The sequence below is a fragment of the Mustela erminea genome, chromosome 18 (assembly GCF_009829155.1).
Source record: "Mustela erminea isolate mMusErm1 chromosome 18, mMusErm1.Pri, whole genome shotgun sequence".
Classification (NCBI taxonomy): Eukaryota; Metazoa; Chordata; class Mammalia; order Carnivora; family Mustelidae; genus Mustela; species Mustela erminea.
In genome coordinates, this window is record NC_045631.1 from 23,878,246 (window position 1) to 23,897,122 (window position 18,877).

The 18,877-nt window shown below is 47.6% G+C and overlaps 1 long non-coding RNA gene across 1 annotated transcript; it reads right to left on the bottom strand.

Moving 5' to 3' along the window:
- Positions 1–7,474: 7,474 nt before the first annotated feature.
- Positions 7,475–17,515, bottom strand: LOC116578390. Its single transcript, XR_004280859.1, has 4 exons — positions 17,431–17,515; positions 8,491–8,597; positions 7,957–8,033; positions 7,475–7,566 (listed from the first exon to the last, which is right to left on the bottom strand). It is a non-coding gene; the product is annotated as an uncharacterized LOC116578390 (long non-coding RNA).
- Between the last annotated feature and the right edge of the window lie 1,362 nt (positions 17,516–18,877).

The window sequence follows — 18,877 nt, forward strand, 5'->3', positions numbered from 1 at the left end:
TTCAGGTTTGCAATCCGGTGTGAGTCACTTAATGCCCCCGCCTCCCCCCACCCCTCTGTTCTCCTCTGTGAAAAGGAGACGAAACTCCCGCCTGCCATGAGGTCCTAAGGTTCAAATGAAAGCACGTGCCTGCCGGGGGCTCAGTAAATGGTTGCTTTTCATGTCTGTGCTATTTTAGTGTTTAAACTTGTGCCGTGGAGACTGCCCATTGTGTTTCCCTCTTCCCTTGGTGGTGGAAGCTCTGGATTTCAGCTGGGCACATGGACCCCCAGAAGCTAGCACATTTCCCAGCCTGCCTTGCAGGTAGGTTTGCCCAGCAGTGGGTGAGAAGTAGTAGCGTGTGCAACTCTTGGGTATGCTGTTGAGGAAGGAGGCTGGTTGGCCCTCCTCTCCATGGCTCCCTCTCTTCCCTTCTATCTGGCAGGAAAGCAGACCCAGTGGGCATGCTGGTGAGTCATCTTGCCCATGCTTTGGAGAGGACCTAAGGACCCTGAGTAAAGGAGAACAGTTAGATAGAAGGGATCCCCAATGCCAAGGGGCTGCCATATTAACTTGAACGGCTCATACCAGCCTATAAACATGAAAACAAAATCATTTAAGCTACTGCTACCCTAGGCCTGCATATTGCAATGGAAGGTATCCCCCCTCATCAAAGTGATAACACTCTTTTTCCTGGGTCACCACAGCCCGCCACTGCCTCAATTGAAAGGAGTAGAAAAATAATGTGGGGAAAGGTCTGCCTGAGGGTGAGCAGGAGAAGAGTAGACTGCTGGGTCACAAATATTGGACAGACTGGGTTAGCCATAGGGTGATGGAGGCAGAGTCCAAGGTGTGTTGTTTGGAGGATGGAAGGATGATGACAGAGCTGGTTACATGGCGTGACTATGAGGTAAGCCCGCCTTGGGGGAGCCCAGTTTGGGACACAGGGAGCTGCAGTGTATGCAGGTCCTCCAGGTGGTGCTGTCCAGGATGCAGGGCAACCTGGGGGATGGATGGGGAGACTTAGGGATCATCTCTCCAAGGAGCTGAAGCCCAGGCACAGGGGTGAACTAAGCATTTGGAGAGGAGAGGGACAAACACTGAGATCATATGTACGTACCCGGTGTGATCGGTACAAGGAAGGGAAAGAATAAGGTGCTGCCTCTGAGCAGGAAGGTTGCATGAGAAAGGTCAGGGCAAGCACCTTGAGTTCATGAGGTTTAAGTTGAGACCTCGGGTACATGGAGAGTTTGCAGGTACGTGGTAGGAGGGCGATGGGGTGGGGGTGGGGGGACAAGCAGAGAAAACAGCACAAAGGCCTTGGGGCTGGAGAGACTGGGCACAATGGAAGCCGTATACAATGGAGATTCACCATTCTTTTTGGCTGATCCATACTAGAACACCCTTGCTATGTTGAAGAGTTCCCTACTTCTTCTGGCAAGACCAGTTTCCCACCACAGTTATTAAAAAGGTCCAATAGTCACATTCCTGGTCTCCCTTGCAGCCAGGATGCAGGCACCGGGCCTGGGTCAGGCCATCTGAGGCATGCTGTGCCCTGCTCTGCCACCCAGGACCATGCCTGAGGGACACAGCACATATGCAAGGCTCTTGGTCATTGAAAGTGATCATCTGTCAGAGCCCTTAGAGAACTCTGCTTTGTCACACAGAGCCCTCCGTCCTTACATATCACAGAAATCTGAGATCCTTACGTAAGGATCCTTATGTAAGGATCTCAGATATATATCACATATCTATCAGATATATATCACAGAAATCTGCTTTCTGCACCGTGGTTATCAGAAACCCCACACTTGCCATAGAGCCCTCTTCATGGACCAGACGCCTGCTCTCTTATGCAGAATTCTGCTTGATTCTGCAGAACTCTACCCAGCTTCCCAGAACTCTGCTCTTGGCTAAAAAGAAAAAAAAAAAAAAAACAGGTTCCAAAATTGACATATTGACATCCAGAGACTGGCTTTATTCCACCGAAACTCTGATTGGTTATACAGAAACTTACCCAGTTACACAGAATCCTGTCTTTTTCCTCAGAACCAGGCCTGGTTGTGCCAAACCCTTGGTGATTTCATAGAACTCTGAATTCACAGAATCCTGATTTGCTACAGAGAAACTTGTCCAGCTCTAATAGCCCTGCCCCATTAAGAGTAAGTCAGCAGACTTGTACCAGCATCATTGACTCGGACACGTGCTCTCGGGTTCAGAACCCTGCTGTCCGCCTGACTGTTGTTTGCCAATCTCATGGTTCTTTAGGACCCATTTTGGCTGCACCAAGTCCTTCCAGTAGGTTCAGAACCCCAATTTTGACACAGCACCCCACAATTGGTAATAGAAACCTAGTGGGCTCCACTGTGCTCAGCTTTGGCTGGCAGGACCCTGTCCTGGTTCACAGACTCCCACACCCTTTGGGATCCCACCAGTGGCTTCTGTAAGGACACAGCCCTTGTACAAGCCTTTGTGAGGCCAGTGACAGGAAGAATGGCTGATGGACCCTCCCAATTCTGCCCTCACCTTAGGTGAGGCTGGGAGGACCTGTGTCCCCAAATCAGGATCCTGGTCCCCTTTGCTCTTCCTTCCCCCTTCCAGGGAGGACTTGAGCTTGAGCTCTGCCCAGCAAGGGGCGAGCAGAGACCCTGAGCAAGGCCGCGGGGAGAGAGACAAGCACACACCTCGCTTCCTCTCCGGGCTGGCCCCAGCCGCCTGGGCACAAATCTACTTGGATAGAAATAATCAGCCGAATTAATTTAGCTTTAAATAGCAGCACTGAGAATGTTTCCACAAAATTTTCTCCGAGGAGAGCTAAGCAGAATTAATGATGGCACAATATCGGAAAGAAATGTTATTTATTAAGGCCTAATCATTCCAGGGAGGGGGAAATCATCATAACATAATAAAGCGGGAATCAGTCAGCCCGGCCCAGCCCGGCCCAGCCCCACTCAGCCCAGGAGCCAAGGAGGGGCCCTGGGAGAGGAGCCTCATAGAGAAGCTTCCTACAAAGTGAACACCATCTCCTGGGGCTCCCTGGCATGGCAGAGCTGGGCTAGGCTCCCCAGTTCCGGTCAAGTTCCTCACAGGCTGTGTCCATATCGGCCCATTTGCTCCTTTGCTAAGCACCTCCGAAGGGAAGAAGTCTCCCCCAATCTCCAGGGCACTCTCCAACCATGTAGCTCTCCCAAAGAGGGGTCTGTGGCTCCCCAACCCACTTCCTGCTGCCGACACCTTAAAGGGCCCTTCTTCATTCATTTGTCCTTTCAACTATTCTTTATTGGGCACTGAGATGTTGAGCTGCTCTGGATGCTGGGAGAGACAGTGGCAAGAGCGGCAAACAAGTAAATCAACAAGATGATGTCTGGTCGTGAGAATGTTCTGGAAACAATGAAGTGATAGAGATGGGAGCAGGGGGCAGATTTAGGGGATGTGGTTGGGAATGGGCCCCGAGAGAAGATGACAGAGGAGCTGATGCCTCTGTCACTGGGGTTGGTCCTGTGAGGATGTGGAGCCGAGCAGAGGGCACAGCTGTGGGCAAAGGCCCGTGAAGAGGAGAAGAGGCTTGGCTGTCTGAAGACCAGAGTGACTGGGCTGGTGGACGACCGAAAGAGTAACAGGGGCGGTGAGCAGCAGTTCTGCCACCAAGAGGGCATGGGTGGGTCAAAGTGAGAGACTTCCCTAGAGGAAGATGAGATCCAAGAAAGACAGGGCAAGGAGCCAATTCCTCTCTGACCTGGCGCCTTCTGAGATCTTCCTCGAATTACATCATGGCTTCTCATGGGCCTAACTCCACGTGTATCACATTGCCAGCTACCATTTTCCTCAAGGGACATCAATAGAATAGAATCAGTCTGGAGGAGGCAGGATCCCATCTGTTGGGGGAATGCTCCACAAGGGTTTTTCTGGTCTGTGGTCCCAAATGCAGGATCTGTAATCAGAGAGGCATAGGTTCAAATTCTTACCAGCTATGGAACCATGGGCAAGACACTGAACTCCTCCAAATGTCAGCGTCCCCAATGATAAAATGGGCTGACAGCATCTACCCTGTGCAATTCTTTAGGGAATTAAAGGGGTGAGGGAGAGGGAGGTCCTGTGGCATATCCGTGATACCACCAAGGTGCCCAAGGTCCTCCTCGGTCAGAACCATAGGCCATCAGTAGTTTGGGTCTGGAGGGTGCCAATGTGGAAGGAGTCGGACAGATCTGGCCACTAGGACTCGGTTTCGTCACTTGGGAAGGGAGAATAAGAACCTCTCCTCCAGCAGGTCGCTTGAGGGCCACATGGAATGATATTCAGCAAACACATGGCCCAGGTAGCTCGATTATTGCCACTCTCTTCCCTAGAGTCCTCTGTTTGGACAGCCATAACAAAATGCTACTGCCTAGGTAGCTCAAACAATAGACATTTCTTTTCTCACAGTTCTGGAAGCTGGAAGTCCAAGATCAAGGTGGTAGCAGGGTTTGGTTTCTGAGAGCTCCCCTCCTGGCTTGCTGATGGCTGTCTTTTCACTGTGCGATCTCCTGGGAGGTCCCAGAAGATCAAATCCAGTCCATCCACATTTGAAAGCAACATGGTAGACATATTTACCGCTCACATTTTAGAGACAGCCTCTCAGCTTTGGAATCCAGCCTAAGCTTTGCTGAGAGAAGGGAGTCCAGCTCAGTGTCCAGACTGCTGTCTCAGTGCCTGACCATTCTAATTGACCCCCGGAGCTGGGGGACTTTTCTCCAGGTATCAGGACTGATTTTTGACATCCTGGTCTCTCCCTAAAGACTCTGTTGCTCAAGAGGGGACTTACCTGCCTCTTCTCAAGGTACAGATTCCTCCATGGAAGCGTGCCCTACTCCATCCCACCTGTTGGGGACAAGCCTCCTGGACTCCTTCATTAGTCCTAAAAACACATAGTCAGGGAGGCCTATTGAATGTGAAATGCTTCATTTGTCTTGGGACTTCTCTGGAACCTAAAATTAAACACAAAGGAAGAACTCCTCCAATCTAGCCAGGCTGGGTTACTGTTTTCCCCTCCAAATAAGCTATGTGGATTCTATCCCGAAGTCTTCCCTCTCCTCCATCCACCGCTAGGTCTCTTCTTGAAGATGACTTCACCCGTCCTCCACCAGTTAGAAACCTTGCAGTTGTGTTCTGACTATTCAATCAGCCATCAATAGCCATAAATTCTCCTTCCTGACTATGTAATTATGTCCTCCCTGCCTTCCAGTAGTGAACATCTATGGCTCTTGCCTGCCTACCGTCCATCCCTCCCTGTTCTGATAAGGCCACCCTGATTTCCTTCAGGGAGTGACCTCTCCCACCTCTCAGTCCATGTGGATTGATGGAGAGCTCTAGGTTGACCCCAGGCCCCCGGTGCATGGGTAAGCACGTGATCTAGGCCCACCAAAGAAATCTACACCCCCAGTCACAATGACATTTTGAGGATAGACATTTGGCCTAATCTAAATCAATTAGAGTCAGGACCTGGACTTTTATAGGACCTACTGGGGATTGTGTCTTCATTGTTGTAGGTAAGCTGGATATGCTGGTGGTCAGCTTGCCAGAGTAGGGCAGCACCTTCTTGAGAAAGGAGACTGAGAGATGGAGAGGGGGTGCTCCTGGTGTTATCGGGTAGCTTTTATGTGCAGTACCCAACCACACCATTGCCCCAAGATATCCCAATAAGCTTCTGTTCCTCTGGATGTGCAAATGGGCTGGGGCTTGGCTGAGCTGGGGGGCAGACTCAGCTGGGCCACTCTGTTGTAGGAACAGTAGCAGCTGGGCTGACTTAGTAACACATGGCTCTCATCCTCCTTGGACCAGCAGGCTAGATAGTGCTTCTCATAGAATGGCGAAGGGGCAAGAAATCAAACAGAAACACGCAAAGTCTTGTAAGGACTGGTCTCAGAACGGTCACACTATCACTCTGCCCCTTCCATGGGCCAAAATAAGTCACATGGCCCAGAGTCAAGGGGAACTGAAATTCAGTTTGGCCCTTAAGTCTAAGGAACAGCAACGTCCTATTACCAAGGGCATGGGTACGGACAGAGGTTTAAAAGGGGGTTGGAAGGCCATCTACTCTAAGTGGTCTCATTTGAACCCCTGGAGCCAGCTGAGCCTGAAGCACTCTGACTGATCTGCCTTCCCCAACCCTGCCCTCTACATACCTTAACAGATAACATGTTTTTTTTTTAACAATGGAGGCAATTCTCTTCTCAAGAGAGAAAGGAAGAGCTTTATCACCTACCGAGTGAGTCCCACAGTGTGATAGGCTCTGAGCTAGAGCTGTACCTCCGCTCACACTGGCACCGCAAAACAGCTCTCTGAGGTGTATGTGAGTGTCCCCCCGTACAAAGAGGAAATAGGCTCGGAGGAGTTGTATGACGCGTCTACAGTCTCGCAACAAGAAAGTAGCTGAGTAGTCAGGGTTGCAAGTGCCCAGTTGGTCTGCCTGAGGATGAAGCCCATGATTTCCCCACTTAGTGACCATGAACTTTCATCCCTGGAAGTGGGCGACACCCATCCTACGTTCCATGCCTCCCACAGCGAGCTCAACGAATAAAATAACAGCTAATGTTTCCTAAGCCCTTCCTGTGTGCCAGGTAACTGTTACACACTTCCAGCGCGTGAGCTCACATCATCTATACAAAAGCCCTGGATGGAAGAATTACTAACTTGTCTCCATTTTACAGATGAGAAAACTGAGCCTGGGGAAAGTTAGAGAATTTGCCCAGGTGGTAAGGAGTCGGGTCAGGATTCGAACGTCTCCTGTCTGGCAGCAGAGCTGGCTTCCTGCCCTCTGTCAAGGCCAAAGGGATGGTCCCTAAAACTGCTAAAAACCCTGGGGTTGGGTGGGAGGGTCCGAAGTGTCAAACCTAGACCCTGCCTCTCCTAATGCCCCCCCCACATACACCCCCAGTCCTCGGGTGCTTAGCTTGCCCCCTGGTGCCTGGTCACCAGCCCCAGTGCGGGTGAGCCAGCCCTCTCTCTGGCTGCAGGCGTGATAAATGGATCCAATTATCCCCTCCGAGCTCCGATTTAATGTCATGTTTTATTAATGGCAACTGTTAGAGGAAAGCAAAGCGCCCACTGCGCGCCCGCTGACTGCCTCCGTTCAGAAGCACGCTCTCCAGGTGAAGAAATGAAAGGGTGTGAGGGGAAAGGCACCATCCCGACCTCCAACTCTGCGGGCAGGGAAATAACTCGGTGCCCCTCCCCACTCTGGCCCCAGGCTGAATGAACGCCACATTTTTGCCTGGCACGTTCCACCCATCGCTAATGCGCTGTTGCTTCCTTGACTGACAAATTAGGGGTTTGAACAAAACGCGGGTAAGGGAAGGGGGGGGACGATGGCAGCTGCCCACCCTGCAATTAAGAGGGGGTGCCAGAAAAGGGGGGCAGGGGGTATTCAGCCGTCCCACAAACATGCCTTCACCTTGCATGCCTTTGACTGAGCATGTTCAGAGAGGGCATGTGCAGCCCCTGGCGGCCTGTCCTCCAGGTCATCCCACTTCCAAGGCTGCGGCTTCCCCCACAGCTTTAGGACCCGTGAGCCAAGCCCTCTGAGACACAAGCTGGCAGGTTTCATGCGTCCTATCCCAGAGACGGAAAACTGAGGTTGGCGAGGGGTGGTGCTTTATCCCAGGTCATGGTGGGATCTAGTGGGAAAGCCCACATTGGCACCTCGGGCTTCAGGCTCAAACTGGGATTCTCCGGCTACATAGAGCTCTGTAAACAGCCATGGATGGCCTGCAGGGCAGAAGGACACAGGTATCTTCCTCCCACTGTCCACGTGGACTCCCAGCCATCAGTCACAGGGCAGAGCCTGGCCAACTCCGGGTGGGGCCTGCCTTCATGAGGGAGGGTAGCCAACTTCATCATCTGGTTGTTTGCTAGAAGCTGGGTCATACAGCTGGAATATGTTCTTTCTAGATGGATGTCTTTTGAAATGGATGCCCTGGCAACGAAAAGCTTTAAACTCACCCTACAGGTACATGAGCTATCCCGGGTAGGACGAGGTCAAGGAAAACTTCTGGGAGGAGAAACTGCCCAAGATGGGACTGAAAGAAAAGTGGGAATTAGCCACGCGGAGGGAATGAGAGGTCATTCCAGGCATAGGGAACAGTAAGGACAGAACACTGGAGCGGAGGACTGAATAGGTCTCTGACATCCAGAAAGAGAGGCATGGGCGAGAGAGGCTGTAAGGAAACCGAGGCTGGAAGGAGCCAGACCCCACGTAGCCAGACTAAGGAAGAAGTTGTGCCCCTACTTCCCATCTCCCTCACCCCTTCTGCCCCCTCACCATCCGTACCAGAAGCCCCTGTGGCTTTAAGCAGGGAAGGGAAGTGTGTGCCCCAGAAAGAGCATCTTGGCTGGGATGTACATGGATGGAGCCCACAAGACTGCAGGGGAAGAGCAGTGGGAGGCTAAAGTTGGGGAGGCAGGGACGGCCACCTGGGTTAGGCAAGATAGCCGCAGAGATTCAAAACATATCAAGGAACTTCTCATTTGACTTACAGAGGTCGGGAAACATAAAAATGCTCCCTGGCTTCCAACGCAGGCAACTGTGGCTGGAGCAGCAGGACAAGTCTTCCCGAGAGGAAGGCAAGAGGAGATAAATGTCCCTGTGGGGTCGAAGGAGGTTTTTAATGTGTGAAGTCAGATAAACATGGGTTTCCCAGTGCTCCCAGGCTGGACCTGATGAGATGGTGACAATGGGAAGTGATGATCGAAAAAGAAACTGTCTTCTTCTGACAGTAAAACCTAGGACCTCCCAGACTTGGCTCCGGAATGGGACCTTCTGCCAGGGAGGGGTGTTTACACCTCTGCCTTCACATCCTTCTGCAACTTGATTTCTTGCATCCCAGGGCCTCCCACACACTGGCCTGCCAAGGTACTGATGCCCTTTTCATTCTTTCCCTGACTTATCTTATATATTTTATTTACTAACTTATTAATTTAATATATATATATATATATATATATATATATATATATCAATTCCATGAATTTTAACACATGCATAGATTCATGTGCCCATGGCAACAGAGCTGTTCCAGCACCAGAGAAGAGCCCCTCCTGCCGCCCCCCAGACTTCCACATTTCCCCCACTCCCATTCCTGAGCAACCACAAACCTATTCTCTATCACAATAGAGAAAACAATAGTTTTGCCTCTTCCAGAATGTTATATGAACGGAACCATACAACATGTGACCTTGTGAGATTGGTTTTTTTCACTCAGCATAATGCCTTTGAGACGCATCTAGAGTGGTATGTGTGTCCACAGTTCATTCCTTTTTATTGCTGAGGAGTGTCTCGTTGCGTGGATGTACACATCCATTCACTCGCTGAAGGACAGTTGGGTTGTTTCCACTTTGGAGAGATCATAAACAGAGCTGCTCTGAACGCTCACTTACAGTCTTCCTTCCTCTTAGGTAAATACATGGGAGCAGGACTGCTGGGTTGTAGGACATATACATTTAATAAGAAACTGCCGAACTGTTTCCTGGGTTGACTGTACCATTTTCATTCCCACCAGCAATGTATGGGAATTTCACTTTTTCCGCATCTTCACCCCCATTTGTTTTTGTCGGTATTTTTTTTATTTTAGCCATCCTAAAGGTGGGTAATGAGATCTTATTGTGGTTTTAATTTGCATTTCCTAGCAGTTAATGATGCCAAACATCTTTTCATGTGCTTGCTTGCCATCTGTGTATTCTGGTAAAATATCTCTTGCTCATTTTTTATTGGGTCATTTTCTTATAACGGAGTTTTGAGAGTTCTTTATATATTGTGGATACAAGTCCTTTGTCAGATAAGTGATTTGCAAATATTTGCTCCCAGCCTATTTTTTGTCTTAGCAGTGTCTTTAATTTAGTAGGAGTTTTTAATCTTGATGAAATCCAACTTATCAAATTTTCATTTTATACATCATGTTTTTGAAGTCATAGCTAAGAATTCTTTTGCCTATCCTAAAATCACTTAAGTTTTCGCCTATGCTTTCTTGTAAAAAGGCTTCCTTGATTTCTTTCATCTTTATTTTGTAGTTTTCAGCATACAGAACTCTTAATGTCTTTTGTTAACCTTATATATAAGCATTTCATATTTTGGAAGCTACTGTAAATAATACTTTTTAAAATTTGGTGTCCAGTTATTTATTGGTGGTATATAAAAATATGATTGATATTTCTGTGTTGATTTTGTATCCTGTGACCTTGCCAAACAGCAACTTAGTTGTAGGAGTTTTTATTTTTATAGATTCTTTAGAATTTTCCACATAGACAAACATATGGTCTGGGAATGGGGACAGTTCTATTTTATTACTTTTCAATCTGTATGCCTTTGTTTTTGTTTCCTGATTGCATCAGCTAGAACTTCCATTGGTGAGTGGATATCCTTGACATGTTGCCAATCTTAGGGGGAAACATATTTTTCACCATTAAGTATGATGTTAGTGGTAGGGTTTGTTTTGTTTGTTTGTTTGTTTAGTATAGATATCCGTTATCAGGTTGAGGAAATACCCTTACGTTTCTAATTTCCTGAGAGTTTGTATCATAAATCACTACTGAATTTTGTTAAATGTGTTTTCTGCATTAGTTGATATGATTATCTGGTTTTTCTTCTTCAGCCTATTAATATGGTAGCTGACATTGATTAATTTTCAAATGTTTAAGCAGCTTGGCACTCCTGTGATAAACTCTACTTAGTCATTGTGTATTATTCTTTTTATGTATTGCTGGAATCAATTTGCTAATACTTTGTTAGGAAATTTTGTATCTATATTCCTGAGGGAAACTGATCTATAGTTTTCTTTTTTTATGCTTTCGATGTCTGGTTTTGTGGTTAGGATAATACTGGCCTCATAAAATGAATTGGGAAGTGTTCTTTCTTCCTCTGTTTTCTTGAAGATATTGTGTAGAGTTTGTGTTATTTCTTTTTTAAATGTTTGGAAGAATTCACCAGAGAAATCATCTTGACTGGGTGATTGATTTTTTTAAAGATTTTTTTATCTACAAATTCAATTTCTTTATTAGTCATAGGACTATTTAGGTTATCTATTTTATCTTGGGTAAGTTTTGATAGTCTGTGGGTTTTGTACAGTTCATCTGTCAAATTTATGTGCCTAGAGTTGTTCATATTATTCCTTTGCTCTCCCTTTAATGTCTATTGTGATATCCTTTCTTTCATTCCTGATACTCGTAATTTTGTCTTCTCTTTCTCTCCTTTTTCTTTATCAGTCTTGTTAGAAATTTATCAATTTTATTTATGTATTCAAAGAACCAGCTTCTGGTTTCATTGATTTGTTTGTTTGTTTGTTTGTTTCATTGATTTTTAAAATTGCTTTTCTCTTTTCAATAGTGTTGATTTCTGTGCTCTATCTTCCACCTCCTTGCTTGGGGGTTATTTTGCTCTTCCCTTTTCCAGTTTCTTAAGATGGAATCTAAGATTAATGATTTGAAACCTTTCTTCTTTTCTAATATAAGTGTTTAATGCTGTAAGTTCTAACTACTGCCTGACTACATTCCACAAATTTTGATATGCTGTGTTTTCATTTTCTTTCAGTTCAAAATATTTTCTAATTTCCCTTGAGGCTTCTTATTTGACTCATGGATTATTTAGAAGTATATTTTTCAACTCAAAGTGTCTGGAGATTTTCCTGTTATCTTTCCATTACCGATCTGGTTCAGTTCCATTGTGCTCGGAGAACATACTTTGCATGATTTCAATTAAAATTTGTTAATATTTGTTTCATGACTCAGAATATTCCCTAGGTTGGTGAATATTCTATGTGTACTTGAAAAGAATGGATATTATACTTTTGTTGGGTTAAGTGTCCTACAATTGTCTATTAGATCCAGTTGATCGAATCAGTTCTGCTGATTTTTTGTCTACTAATTCTATCAATAACTGAGAAAGGAGTGTTGATGTTTCCAATTACAATTACAGATTTGTCTATCTCTCCTTTTGGTTCCATTAGCTTCTACTTCATGTATTTTGAACCTGTTGTTAAGTGCATCCACATTTAGACTTTGTCTTCTTTATGAATTGATCCTTTTATCATTATGTAAAAACCCATTTTATCTCTGATGATTTTTTTGTCTGAAGTCTACTTTGATCTTAATAAAGCCACCAAACTTTCTTCTGGTTGGTATTTGCATGATATATGTTTTCCACCCTCTTACTTGTAACCTATCTATATCAAAATATATATATATGATGAGAGTGTCTTGTAGACAGTCTATATTTGGGTCAGAGTTGGTTTTTTTTCACCCATTCTGATGATCTCACATTTAAATGTGTATGTTTAGACCATTTACATTTAATGTAACTAAGGATATGTTTTGATTTAGATCTACCATTTTATCAGTTTCCCGTTTAATCTTTCTAATCTCTTTTATTTGTTTCTCTGTTTCCTCCTTTTCTGACTTATTTTGGGTTACGTAAACATTTTTTGTATTCTATTTTAATTTATATATTTTTTTTTACTATATCTCTTTGTATAACTTCTTTAAATGTTCTTTTACTGATTGCTCTAGGAATTAAATTATACATACTTAACTTATCATGGTCTACTTAGAATCATTGTTTTGTCACTTCAAGCAGAATGTGGAACCTTACCACCATTTACATTCCTTTATCTTCAACTATTTAGATTATAGTTGTCTTATATATTAGACACATATTGCATATATCTAACTTCTCCAAGTCACATAGTAAGTGAGCAGCAGCACCAGAATCCCCCAGGCAGCTTGGAACCAAAGCCAAGAGCATATCTACTTCCCAGTGATGTTCCTGGTTCCAATATGGCCCAGCAGAGAAGTCCCATGGGATGGGCTTTCCAAAGAGCCCAAAGCTAGCTGTAAAATGCCTTGACTTCCAGAAATAGGAAGGAGATCCCAGGTCACCCCATCAGAGCAGGACTCTAAAGGAAAACACACTGGATTTGAGCTCCTACATATTCTTTAGGCTAGGAGTCTTTGTGCTGTGCACAACTTGCCACTTGCACTTCATGACAGCCCTGCCCTGGGTTCACACCTCTGCTGGTAATGGTTCTGCTTTTCTGGAGCCTTCTGGGTCTTTGGGTAGAGCCAGAAATGTCTTTGCAAACTGAGCAATGCTACACCAGCCAGATGCGGGAAGCTCACACAGTATGCTACAGGAGCAGCTTGACATCTCTATCATCCTGGCTGGCTGTCCCCCCTTCTTTCTTCAGCTGAACTCCCTCCTTCCTTTCTTCTCCCTCATCCTCCAGGGCTGAGGAAGAGAGGGCATCTCTTGCCTGTCATCTTTCTGCACAATTGGAATCGACAGGTCCCTGGGCAGAGGGACTTGCCCCTCCTCTGACAGCAAACTAGTTGTAGATAAATGAGTATTGGTTTTGCTCTGTTTGTTTTTCATTTGTAGCTATCCTTTGATTTTTTTTTTCTCTGCAAAATTGGTTAAGCAATGACAGCATGGTCTGCTTCTGCAGTTGCATTGATTGGACTGCTCCTGGATTTCGGGTTCTTTTGCTGGGTTTTCTGTTTTGTTTAGCTTTTCACCACCACCATCACTACTCCCCCCCACCCACCAACTCGACTCCCTCTTCTATATTTGTGGGAGAGTGAGAACTAACATATACAGAGCATTTATTAGTGCCAGGCACTGTGCATGTGATTTATGCCCGTTGTCTCATTCTACCTTCAGAAATAAAAACAAAACAAACCAATGTGGTAGGTATTATTTTTCCTATTTTGCAGATAAAATTGGAGCTCAGAGAGGTTCCAACACTTGTTCAAAATTGCATAACCAGAAGTCAGCAGGCTCACGTGGGGATCTTCCCCTGATTTCCCTACAAGATGCATGTGTTTTATCATTGGTCAGTTCACCATGTGGGCCTCAACGAGTGGTCCTTTGTAGACCTCATGCTGTCCCTATGTGACACAGAGAGAGCCCAAAGGCTCTCAGAGGCCAGCAATATGGTGTGAGTTATTCCCCCAGATGGAGAAACCTTGAGTTCATTAGAGAAAGGTCAGAAGAAAAGGGAATGGTGACAGTGAGGGGGAAAGGAAGCATGGCAGTCTTGGGGAGCAAGGAGGGATGAAGGGAGACCAGTTGGGGGACAGCGGAGTGGTCTGGTTCACAAATGTGTTTGCTGGCTGGGCAGGTTCCCAGGCCCATCAGTCCTGGTCTCCACAGCAGCAAACAGGATGTCTGACTGTTTTTCCCATGCCGTCATCCAGTGACTAGGTATTACAGACACCCACCTTTAGGGTGGACCTCAAGAACTCACAGTTAGAAGATTCCTGTGGACTGAAGAAGTGCTTTGTGATACCTCAGGCTTGGGATTTAGCAAGCTGACAACTCCTAGTAAGTGTATGGGGTTCTCTGTGGACCAGCTGACCCTGCTTTAGTGTCTACAGGGCTTAGGACTGGCTTAGCCACACCCACTGGCCAGGGTGGGAGAGGGAGATGGGTGAGAACTCTGTGGGAACAACAACAAGGTGAAGTAGAAAGGGCACTGGTTGAATAGTCAGGAAACCTGATATGAGCCCCTTCCATTCCCACACCTCTCAGCTATGTGACCTTGGATGAGTCACTTCACCTCTCAGTGCCTTCAAAATAACACCATTTTCCAGGCATGGATCTAAGCATTTTCCATATATTAACTCATTTAGTCCTCAAGATAGCCCTAAGAAGAGCATGATCCTCGCTCATATCCATCAAAATAGAAGGGACTTGTGAAGATCAAACAGAGTAAAGACAATAAAATCGTTTTTATAGTGTGTGTGAGTGTGTATACAAGAGTGTATGGAAGGGGAAGGACTCTGTGGAAAGGGAGGACTCTGCGTGTGTAAAAGGGAGGAGTGTGTGTGTGTGTGTGTGTAAGGAGAAAGGCTGTGTGTGTAGCATGTGCATGTGGAAGGAGGAGCATTGTTGTTGCAGGATTCAGCTCTGCCAGAGCCCATCGTGGCGGGGGTGGAGGGGGACAGCCTCCTGAGCCCCAAGGGAGCCCTCAGAGAGGTCCTGACAACCTTCATGTTCTCCTGAGATGTCTCCTGACCTCAACCTCGGCCTGACTACCATCCACCCATCCGTGCATTCAACACACAAATATCTGAGATGAACCACAGGCAGGACATGTTCCGGGTGCTGGGATCCAAAACAGGACAGAGAGCATTTCTGCCTCTGTGGGGCCTACCTACGAGCTAGGGAAACTGGGTACGGTTCAATAAATGCATCATCTATAATAAGATCTCACGTGGAAGAGATAAGTGCTTTGGAGAAAAAGAAAGCAGAGTTAAGGGTTCCACAAGGACGGTCAGGGAGGCCTGCTTAACGAGATGATATCTGAGCAGAGACCTAACTGAGGGATGCAGAGGAGCGGCAAGACAAGGACAGGGTTCTGTAGTGGGGACCCCGCTCCTTGGTCCAAACGGCCGCAGGACGGCGTGACGGAAGAGGCCAAGCAAGCAGTGCCACGTTGCCCAAGGCCTCGCAAGCCATGTGATGATGCAGGGACTATTGCCAGCATGGGCCATGCCTTAGAAGCTTCTGAGCAAGGTGGTGTCATCTGACGGTGAGCGGGAGCCCACTGCGCACCGGCCAGACTCATCTCTCTAAGGCCGTCCTGTGAACACCTCCCAATGCCTGCCCCAGCCTCCGCCCTTTTCTAAAACTCTTTAGAGGCCCCCTCTTGGCCCTCGGGATAAAGGCCAGGACCCCGGGTGTGGCCCTGCCCCAGTGGCCTCCCAGTCACACCTTCCCCAACCCCCTCCTTTCTTAGCTCCTGTAAGCCATTCTTCTCTAAATCTGCTCGCTCTGCCTGGGTCAACCCCCCACCCCCGCACACCTAAACTAGACAGCCCCTCCCCGCACCTCGGTCTCTGCGGTCAGTTCCCTCAGGGACTCTTTCCTGCCACCCCGCCCAGCAGCAGGTCATGGCCTCCTGCGGATGGCTATCAGAGCCTTTATCACAGGAGTAGTCATTACGGGCCCTCTCATGGGTCTGCGCCAGATACAGTAACCCCCTGTGGGCCAGAACTGGAAATGACCCATCAGTGTGTCTTCAGGCCCTAGCACTGCACCTGAGAGACCTAGGAGGGGCTTAGCAAATGCTGAACAAATTAATAATAACAGAATTAATAATATCCAAGCAAATCTGCCCCCCCCCACCCTGCCTCCATGAGACTTCCTGGTTCCTGGTGTGGGGGCAGAGGGGCCAGAGAGGGAACCCCCTTTTACTTCCACAGGAAGAAGCAGCACTGGCTGAGCCAGGCTGGGAGCCAGCTGCGAGGCTGACTTTCAGAGGCAGGCCAGCAGAGCTCATAAACGGCCCGGTTACATTTATAGCCATGTTCTTATTAAGCACCAGGAGAGGAGACATGAATCATACCCCCTCCTCCCACCCACAGCCTGGGGAGGTGGAGGCCGCCAGCCAGCCTGGCCTTAAATCTCAGGAAATCTAAAAGTCACAAGTGCTCAGGGTCAGCCCTGCATCACCAGGGACAGAAGAAAAGCAATGCTGCTTCTCGGGCAGAGCCCTGCCCTGTGCCCCCCAGGGTCCAGGCCGAAAGCATAGGAGAGGAGGGAAGTGGGGAGGTACACTTCCCTGAGAACTTCTAGGAATAGGCTCCTCAGTTCTGGGTTGCCCTGAACACTGTGTGACCTCGGGAAATTCAAATGACCTCTCTGGGCCTTTGGATGACATACTTCCTCTTGGTGAACTGAGTCTAGGTATTCCTGGGAACATTCCCGGAAGATAGGTTTTACCTCCCCTCAATCTTCCCATTTTACAGAAAAGGAAAGTAGAACCCAGAGGGGACCCTAGCTACCAGACTTCGAGCAACAGCTGCTCTGAAAGATCAGAAGTGCAAAAGGTTCTTAGAGTAGGCATCACCTTGAGGGTGAGGCCAGGGATGGCGTTTACAAAAATGTCCTCATGGCACTGCCACCTGACCCCTAATCCAGGAGCCAGGATAACCATCACCGTCCTAAAGCACAGCGGGGCCCCTTAGCAAATGTCCTGCTCCCACCCCCACCTCCCCTGCCCAGAGCTCTCTGCTCTGGATGGCAAGGCTGAGGGGTGAAGGCAGATGTGCCTGTTTCCTAGGGAGGGTAACTGGGCACAGACCACCTGCCAGGAGTGGAATTTGTACGGGGTCTTCTTCATACCTGAGGCCTCTTTAGCTTTCTTTTTGCATGTGTAATTGATTTCAGTGAGATTTATTGAGGTTTTTAAACCCTTTTTTATTGTGAAATATAACACAAATACCAAAAAGTGAATAATCCATAACTGTAGAGCTTAATGAGTTATATAAAGTGAACACCCAGGAAACCACCTCTCAGGCCCCAGGAAATAAGACATTGCCAGAAGCCACCCATCCCCATGCCAGCTCCTCCCTCCCTGCTCAGGGAAACCACATCCTGGCTTTTATGGGAGGACATTTTTCTAATCCTGTACTGAGCGCACTCACCTGGAAATTCGAGGGAATGAAGAAAGTCAAACTAGAAGGCAAGAGGCATGGCTCCAGCTCCATCCCCTCTCAGATCTCAGTTTCTGCATCCGTAAAGTGGAAGATTAGACCCATCAACAGCCTAGAAGCTTAAACCAGCAGGAAAACAATTCTGCTGGGGGACTCTATGTGTGCAGAGGGGAGGAGTAGGGATCAGAGGCCCCTCGACATGTTTGCAGGGTGCTGTTTCCCTCTCCCTCATTCCGGAGAAGTGGTGATGTCCTTCTTCCACCAACCCTGGGCGCTTGTGATTAGGGGGAGCCTCTTTGTGTCTGCCTTGGAGATGCAGTTTTGGGGTTTCCTGCCCAAAGACCTGTGGGGAGCCCTGGGGTTCTCTGAGCTTATACCCCATCCCTGCCAAGAAGACTTTTCTGAGCATTTCTCTTTTAAAAAAAAAAAAAAAAAAAAAAAAGGTAAGCACCCAGAAGCCAAGCAGGGTTTCTTCTTTCCTTCTGTCACAAGCTCTGATGTGACTTCTGGTCCCCTGCCTGTCCCAGTCCTGGGATGCCTAACCCAGCAACCCCTCTGCAGCATGATGGCTGGGAAGCACCTGCCTGTGGAGAGGACAGAGAGAAGGGAGGGGGTGGGAAGGTGCAGCCCTTACTGTGTGCTGAGCCCTGCAGGGGCCCTGGGCACTCAATGTCTGGTTGGATCCACCTCCTCACACATCTGGAAGCAATATTAACACCCCCATCCTCCAAAGGAAGACGCTGAGGCTCAGGGTTGAAGCAACTTCTTCAAAGTCACACTGTTGGCATGTGCCAGCAGCAGGCTTAGAAACAGGCCTGTCTGATCCCACAGCTCTTTATTTTGTCCCCCCATGCCCAGTCCTGGCCTGGAATCAAAAAAGGAAGTCAGTCTCTTCCCAGCTTCCAGATCCCTCCTGCCCTGGCCAGGAGGTGGTGGTGTTTATGAATGGAGGGGAGGAGAAATTGCCAAAGGAAGTCAGGGTGATGGAAGGTGAAATGGATTAAAAGGAAGAATGAGAGCTGTGGGGGGTGGTGAGGGGGTGAGGGGGCAGGCAAAGCTGCAGAGAACAGGCTGAGGTTTCCAGCTGGGGCAACTCAGTGGATGGCAGAGCCAAAATCCAAGATAGGAAAGAGCCGTTTTGATGGGGGAGAAGCTTGGTTTTGAAGATTTTAGCATTTTATTTCTCACTTCTTTTTCCTTTGCAAAAAGCTTGTTATGGAATGTGAACATTATAAATGGTGGATGGGGGGATGGATGCATGGATGGGTGAATGGGTGGGTGAATAGGTGGATGGTTGGATGGATGGACAGGTGGGTGGGTGCATGGATGGATGAATGGATGGATGGTTGGATGGATGGACAGGTGGGTGGGTGCATGGATGGATGGATGGATGGATGGATGGATGGATGGATGGACAGGTGGGTGGGTGCAAGGATGG